The sequence below is a fragment of the Triticum aestivum genome, chromosome 2A (assembly GCF_018294505.1).
Source record: "Triticum aestivum cultivar Chinese Spring chromosome 2A, IWGSC CS RefSeq v2.1, whole genome shotgun sequence".
Classification (NCBI taxonomy): domain Eukaryota; kingdom Viridiplantae; phylum Streptophyta; class Magnoliopsida; order Poales; family Poaceae; genus Triticum; species Triticum aestivum.
The window spans coordinates 327,747,930-327,757,073 of NC_057797.1; positions in this window are offsets into that span (position 1 = coordinate 327,747,930).

The window sequence follows — 9,144 nt, forward strand, 5'->3', positions numbered from 1 at the left end:
GACACGGAGGTAAACATCATCTCCGATCTCGAAAGCCAAATCACGGTGCTTACTATCATAGTAGCTCTTCTGACGGGATTGGGCTGCTTTGAGGTTATCACGCATGACTTTGCACATTTCCTCTGCTTCTGTGATTAAGTCATTACCCAAAAGCTGACGTTCACCGGTTTCAGACCAGTTGAGAGGGGTACGGCACTTCCTGCCATACAGAATTTCAAAAGGGGCCTTGCCCGAACTTGCTTGAAAACTGTTGTTGAAGGAGAATTCAGCATAAGGAAGACAATCCTCCCACTTCATGCCGAAGGAGATCACACAAGCCCTGAGCATATCTTCAAGAATCTGGTGGACACGCTCGACTTGACCGCTAGTTTGAGGATGGAAAGTTGTGCTGAAGCGGATGTTAGTGCCCATGGCCTTCTGGAAAGAATCCCAAAACTTCGAGGTAAAGATGCTGCCACAGTCTGAAGAGATCACTTGAGGAATACCGTGCAGAGAGACAATACGAGAGGTATAGAGTTCCACCAATTGAGCTGCAGTGATCGACTCTTTGATAGGCAGAAAGTGAGCCACTTTGGTGAGTTTGTCGATCACAACGAATATAGCATCATTGCCACGCTTGGACTTTGGAAACCCAGTCACGAAGTCCATTTCAATGTGGTCAAACTTCCATTCTGGAATGGCAAGAGGTTGGAGGAGACCTGCTGGCCTTTGGTGTTCTGCCTTCACTCTTCTGCAGACATCACATTCATTCACGAATTGAGCGATCTCGCGCTTCATTCGAGTCCACCAATAAGCTTGCTTAAGGTCCTGATACATCTTCGTGCTCCCAGGGTGGATGGAGAGGAGAGAATTGTGAGCCTCGTTCATGATCACTTTACGGAGGTCACCTTTGGGCACAACAATACGATCCTCGAAGAAGAGAGTGTCCTTGTCATCAAGGCGGTAGCACTTGTACTTGGACTGACTCTTGGCAATCCCAATCTTCACCTTTTTCACCATAGCATCAAGAAACTGGGCTTGGCGAATCTGGTCTTCTAAGGTAGGAGAGACTAGAAGGTTGGCAAGGAAACCTTGAGGAACAACTTGCAGGTTAAGCTTGCGGAAAGCTTCACAAAGCTCGGGTTGATAAGGCTTGAGAATAAGACTGTTGCAGTAAGCCTTCCTGCTCAAAGCGTCAGCAATCACATTAGCCTTGCCTGGAGTGTACTCAATACTCGGATTATACTCTTAAATCATTTCGACCCATCGAGTTTGCCTGAGGTTAAGATTAGGCTGAGTGAAGATGTACTTGAGACTCTTGTGATCAGTGAAAATGTCCACTTTTCTTCCCAATAGAAGATGTCTCCAAGTCAAAAGAGCATGCACAACTGCCGCCAACTCGAGGTCATGAGTGGGGTAGTTCTTCTCATTAGTCTTCAACTGGCGAGATGTATAAGCAACAACTTTCTTCTCTTGCATCAATAATGCGCCAAGACCTTGGAGAGAGGCATCACAAAAGACCTCGTACGGTTTGGATTCATCAGGCGGAGTCAGAACTGGAGCAGTGATCAATTTCTCTTTCAAAGTGTTGAAAGCAATATCGCACTCCGGAGTCATAACATAGGGTGACACAGAACTAGCTCCAATTCATCAATGTAATGTAGGCATGTATTCCTTATATAGTCATACATGCTTATGGAGAAGAACTTGCATGACATCTTTTGTCCTACCCTCCCGTGGTAGCGGGGTCCTATTGGAAACTAAGGGATATTAAGGCCTCCTTTTAATAGAGAACCGGAACAAAGCATTAGCACATAGTGAATACATGAACTCCTCAAACTATGGTCATCACCGGGAGTGGTCCCGATTATTGTCACTTCGGGGTTGCCGGATCATAACACATAGTAGGTGACTATAGACTTGCAAGATAGGATCAAGAACTCACATATATTCATGAAAACATAATAGGTTCAGATCTGAAATCATGGCACTCGGGCCCTAGTGACAAGCATTAAGCATAGCAAAGTCATAGCAACATCAATCTCAGAACATAGTGGATACTAGGGATCAAACCCTAACAAAACTAACTCGATTACATGATAAATCTCATCCAACCCATCACCGTACAGCAAGCCTACGATGGAATTACTCACGCACGGTGGTGAGCATCATGAAATTGGTGATGGAGGATGGTTGATGATGATGACGGCGACGAATCCCCCTCTCCAAAGCCCAGAACGGACTCCAGATCAGCCCGCCCGAGAGGTTTTAGGGCTTGGCGGCGGCTCTGTATCGTAAAATGCGATGATTTCTTCTCTCTGATTTTTTTCTCATCGAAACTCAATATATGGAGGTGGAGTTGGAGTCGGAGACGCAACTGGGGGCCCACGAGGTAGGGGGCGCGCCCTAGGGGGGCGCCCCCCACCCTCATGAGAAGGGTGTGGGCCCCCTGGTCTTTATCTTTGGCAAGGATTTTTTATTGTTTTTTCTAACATGTTCCGTGGAGTTTCAGGTCATTACGAGAGTATTTATTTTCTGCACATAAAACAACATCATGGTAATTCTGTTGAAAACAGCGTCAGTCCGGGTTAGTTCCATTCAAATCATACAAGTTAGAGTCCAAAACAAGGGAAAAAGTGTTTGGAAAAGTAGATACGACGGAGACATATCACTAACAAGCATGCATATGCGGGAAAGAGCGTCCGCCACAACATTTTCCTTACCTTTGATGTACTTGATGACATAAGGAAAAGACTCAATGAATTCACTACATTTAGCATGACGCTTGTTCAACTTGGTTTGACCCTTAAGGTATTTAAGCATTTCATGATTGGTATGAATGACAAATTCATGAGGGCGAAGATAGTGTTCCCATTCATGCAAAACTCGCACTAAAGCATATAACTCTTTGTCCTAGATGGGGTAATTGAGTTGCGCTCCAGAAAGTTTGTCACTAAAGTAAGCTATGGGGCACTTCTCTTGCATTAACACACCTCCTACGCCATTACCACTAGCATCGCAATGAATCTCAAAGGGTTTGTCAAAGTTGGGTAATGCAAGCATGGGAGCATGATTAAGAAAATTCTTAAGCTCACTAAAAGCGGTGTCTTGGGATGGTCCCAAAACAAAAGGTGCATTTTTCTTGCTCAAAGCATGCAAAGATGAAGCAATGGTGCTAAAGTTCTTCACAAATCTACGATAGAAACCGGCTAAACCAAGGAAGCTACACACTTGATGCAAGTTGGTTGGTTGTGGCCGATTTTTAATAGCATTGACCTTAGAGTCATCAACATGAACACCCTTAGAGGAAACAACAAACCCCAAGAAAACGAGCTTATCAACGCCAAAAAGGCACTTTTCCATGTCAGCACAAAGACGCTCTTTTCGAAGAGTTTGCAAAACGGTTCGAACATGGGTGACATGATCTTTAAGAGATTTGCTGATGTAGGGTGGAACCCTATATGCCGATCTTTCACGAAAGGAGCAGATCCCAACTAAGAACACGAAGAACACGGGGAAGAACGGAGAGAAATCACAAGGGGAAACACTCAAGAACAAGTCCAATCACACATCCACTGATAATCAAACACACAAGATCCACAAGGTACATGAACAACAAAGGGAAACATACAAGGTAAGGTTCATCTCCATGAGGAGGTCTTGAATCCATGAGGGGATCTTCCCGTGAGGGGTCTTGAATCCAAGGTGGATCTTCTCCGAAGAGGGGCCGCGGTCTCTCTTGTGGAGTAGATTCGTAATGGATGAGCAAAGCTCTATCTCTAAATGCGCTACTACTTTGCTAAACCTAGAAAGGATGAGGGGAAGGTCTATTTATAGTCTAAGCCACGAAGGGGTAAGTGGGGGAGATATACAAGGCCAAAGGCCTGGCTGCACATAGGCAGGGTCGGATGTCCGGTCGACGTCGGACGTCCGGTTGTTCGCGGGGGTCCGGTCGTCTGGAGGGCATCGGACTTCCGCTAATATCGCTCTGTGAAAGTGGCACCGGTCGTCCGGGCGCTGGGGCTTGTTGGACATCCGGAGGTTGTCGGTCGTCCGACCGCTGTAGATCTCCTGGATGGTCCTAGCATGGTCGCTCGGATGTCCGGTGGACGTCGGTCGTCCGGGCGCTATAGAGTGTCGGACGTTCAGTGGCTTCCGGTCGTCCGGTCGCTGTAGACTCCGCCACTCCTTCTTCCGTCTTCACTTCCACTCTTCCCTCGTGGATGGTGTAGTTGTAAACTTGCGCTCGCACTCCTCCTCGTCATCCATACCGTTCCGACAATACCTATGCATGCACACGAGTCGAGTGTCACGTAGTATACCATCCTCGAAGGGGTCAAGTGAGCACGTGTAAAGGAGATGATTCACCTTTGTGTATGTGAAGTAGATGTCGCACGTGTCACTCGCCGGACGGACTCTTGACATGGTGATGTCCGTAGGATGCTCCGCGTCATCTCCCCTCCCTTGGGAAAGATCCGACCTCGGATCGAAATCCAAATCACCATGGGAAAGAGATGGCGTCGCCGTGTAGGAGTGGTCGATCACCAAGTTCTCGTCATCTTGAAGCTCGAAATGGGCACTCTCCAATGTCGCACCATCTTGGGTTTCCTTCAATAGGAGCAAAGACAAGAAACACTTGAAAAAAAAATGTGGTTAGTGTTAGTGAAAAATCAAGCATTCAAGAGGTGATTCACAAAACAAGTGTCATCATCATTCAAAGCATATGGTTTGACAAAGTATTGTGACATGGCATATAAGCACATAAATTGAGCACAAGCAAAGATATCATGGGGACAAGCATGTAAATGTGAGGTAGTGATGCAAATATGTTGGACAAGTGAATAAGCATCTACCTCAAGATCATAGCACACATGGGCAAAGCGCTCAATGAAAGGTCAATGGTAGGCATAGGAATCATTCACAACACCAAAAGAAATGAAGTGTCTAAACACATGGGTCAAGTGCAAGACAATCCAAGCAAAACGTGCATAGCGTGCAGTGAATATAGTGTGGCACTCAACAACATAGAAAGAGCAATTGTTCATCATGTGTGAGGCAATCAAGGCAAGCATGTAGCAATCGATGGGACATGGCATATGTGAAAAAAATGACATTGTTGCAACCAAACATGTGATAGGAGCAAGTAATCCAAGAATTGGATGCAACACACAAGGCATATATATCATGATGTATGGAATTTTGAAAATGGCAAGGTGAAGCAAGATATCTAACATGTGCGCAATGAAGTGGTCCAAGATGACCAATAAGTCTCATGGTGCAAGCAACACAAGTAGAATGATCTACAATATCCATGCTCAAGAAAGATGTCACCTTGAAGGCGTGCCCTCGTGCATTCTTCACAATGCTGACGTACAAGCAAATGCGATGTAGAATCGTCGTAGTAGGAGGTGGTTCGCTCTCAAGAGCTCGGATTGTCAACTCACATGACGTGGAAGTTGACACAAAGTCCAAATATCCTACACATTCACAAAACAAAGCAAAGAATGTATGCGCATGGTAGATAAACAAATCATCCATCATGATGGTTCTCTTCTCTTGCACATAACCATTAGAAACACAAGTGCATGAATAATATGATGCAACAATGGCTATATTCATGGCACTAGGTATATGGTGCAAAGAGGCAAGACAAGCATGCTTCACAAGAAAAACGTCAAAATCTCCAAATATATGCGAGAATGCTATGGGGGCAAACTCATTATCAAGACTAAAGGCATAATTGCACTCAATACATGGCAAATCTAGCATGAGAGAGGCAACACATGGAGATATATGACAAGAAGCAATAACAATCATGTGCAAAGCATGTAGACGGGTGTCATCAACCGCATGAAATGAGCAAGTATGAATCATTGGTGATGCAACATAAGAAAGCATAGTAATCAAGTCGTGCAAGCTAGTAGTGCGAAGATGCGACTTACTAGAGGAAATCATGGCAATCATGTCATGTGAGCAAATAATAGACATAGACATTGGACATGACATATCGCAAGCACGAACACAAAGCAAGATGAAAGTATCATCATAGGCATGGGGTACAAAGAAAACATGGCAATGGCAAGCAATATCTCCACCAAGCTTTCAAATACACATACAAGTAGTAGAATCAATCATCAGGTGCAATGCAAAGCATGGGTCACAAATGCATGGCAAAGGCATAGGAATAATCATATCATGCAAAGTGAACATGGCAAGATGGGCAAATGATATAAAATGGACAATAACCATTAGCCAAGTGAGGGCCATGTAGAAGAAATGCGCGAAGTCTTTGCGCAAAGAGAGCGGTGGGAAAGACAATCCATGGGATCCCAAGTCATAATTGCTCTCTAGAGCTCGTTTTTTCGACTCGTGGGATTGCGAGGTTGACAAGAATTCATGAGTACCTACACAAAAGAGACACAAACGAAAGAAATTATGTGTGCGGTAAATGTACACATCATCCATCATGATGTGTATGTGCACGTGAAAGTTAGCACAAGATAAGCATCGCTCAAAGAAATTTGATGCATGGTATTAGAACATGTCATCCATAATGAAAGAATAGTTGTTATGTATAACCGATGGGGATGCAAATTTAGCATACAAGTATATGGCACAACAATAGCATTTTTATTCATGGGGAGCATATGGTGCACACAGGTATTGGGATCATGCGATGGATGGGAGTGATCAAAATCTCCTAAAATGTATGAGGAAACTATGAGGGTCTCCTCATGAGAAATATCAGAAACATCATATGGAGAAAATGGACAACATCCAAAACAATGCACATCCGAAGCTAGGTGTTTATGGCACGGCATATGAGCTAAATGATGCAAAGGTAGCATGTCAATATCATCATAAGAGAAATAAATGCCAATAACCATAGGCTTGTCATCTATGCCATATGTGCAAATTGGGTTTATTTTAATAGCATATGCATAGTCATTATGAAGAGATTGCAAATATGACATATGATTGATCTCATGCATAGCATATGACAAGTCAAGCGGATTGGAAAACATGATGTGACCGAGAGAATCATCACAAGAAATCCTATGTAACATGGCATCACAACTAATAGACTCCACATGGAAATCATCATACTCATCATAAATGGGTAAATCATCTCATGGGGAAGTCGCACTAGCATGAAGCATGGTAATAGGTTGATCAACATCATGCAAGCAAATGTCAAGAATGTCCACTAGTGGGACTAGAGCATCACCTTCACCTACGTTACCTTTGGCATTCCACTCATGTGGTGTAGGTGAGGTGGGAAAGACCAAATGGTGGTCATCTTCATCTTGATGGAACCATGTGGGGGGTGCATCATATTCCACCATGGACATCGTCTTGTCCAAAGGGAGGACAAAGTAATTGCGAATTGGTGCGTCATCATATATGGGACCTAGCACCAAATGAGGATACACAATAGAGGTAGAGGTCAAGTTGTTAGAAATCATAGTGGCCTCGCATGCCCTATAAACTACCTCTCTCTCTCTCTCTTTGTGTGTGTGTGTGTGGTGGTTCACTCACTCCCTCAAAATAGGTGCACTCAAGCTCATATATGGTGGAGTCACTCATCTCACTCAAGTGGTGGGGGTTATGGCTCTCCTCACATGGGAATTGTGGAAACACATCATATATGGGGCTAGTGGTGAAGTCACTCTCACTCTCAATATGGTGGAAAAAGTCACTCAAGTCATCATACGTCACCGTGGTCGAGGTGAAGTGATGATGTGCCATGGATGAAGGCCGAAGATGGCACATCATCACTCTCCTCCATGACCGAAGGGAAAATCCCATGCTCGGTCATCTCGTCATCATTGCCGTGGTTGAAGGCCGAAGATGGCACATCATCACCCTCACCTCCTAAGATGGAAGCATCATCCTTGCTCGTCACCATGTCGCTCACCTCCAAAGCTTGTTCCTTGATAGGCTCCGTAGTCATAGTTGTCGCTGCACCATCTTGAAAAAGAGTCGAAGTAGACTCGACATCATCAATGCCACAAAGAGGGATGGCGGTGAAGTCAAACTTGGGAGCATCGTCTTGGAGCTCGTCGGGCTTGGACATCTTGGTGGTACTATCCTCATGCTTGCCTTCTTGGAGCTTGGTCTTTGAGAAGTGTGCTTGGGGTGGAGAAGCCTTGGCCTTCATGAGTTCTTGTTCCGCCTTGAGAGCATCAATGTAGTAGTCGTCGAGGGACTTGAAGTTCTCGAGGAAGAGAGTCTTGGAGATGTCATTGTGCAATCCCATCATGAAGTGGAACTTCATCGAAATGGGGTCCTCCACGCCGGCTCGTTGCAAGGCTTTCTTCATCTCCTTGAAGTACTCGTCGATGGACTTGGATCCTTGGGTAGTGCTCTCCAATTGGCGTAGAAGTTGTTCCGTGTAGATTGGAGGCACGAACTCTCGCCACAAAGCTCTCTTCGTCTTGGGCCAACTCATGTTGTAGGTCTCCGAAGGTACGTGAAGCCACCATCTGAACGCGTAGTCATGGAAGTTCCATGTGGCGCACTTGACTTGATCTTCGGGAGGAACTTAATGTAGCTTGAGGTAGTCGTCCATCAAACGCTCCCACTCGAGATACTCCTCGGGTTCTAGAGTCCCATAGAAAGGAATCTCATGGTCGGTGTCAAGGTCTTAGTAGCTCGTGGAAGTCACGGACTTGAGCTTGGGGAGCTTCTCTTGAGCGTAGTCTTGAGGTGCTTGTTAGCGAAGATGTCGTATATCCGAAAGCGAAGATGCCTTGAAGTCGCTTGGCGAAGATGCCAAGGGAGATGGTGAAGTCGTTGAGCGCTTGTTGGTGTTGAGCTCTTGACCTTCATGTTCTTTGTTGCGGAGCATCCTACGGTCATCCCCATGGACCTACCATCGTCTCACAAAGTGCCAAGAGGACCTATGACTAGAGCTAGAGCTCTCGAGACCGAGGTGACTTCTCTCCTTAGTGATATTACATATGATCCTCTCGAGATGTGGCTACTACCTAAGTCCGAGATGTTGTGCATCATTAGGTACCAAGAGGACCCTCCTGAAGATGCACGTGAAGACGAACAAGCCTCCAAGTCCACGGATGAAGAGGAACGTTGAAAGGAGAAGAAGGCATCTCTAGGGCATGGACATCCGGCCCCGGGCCCGGACATCCGGCCGCTGGAGACATC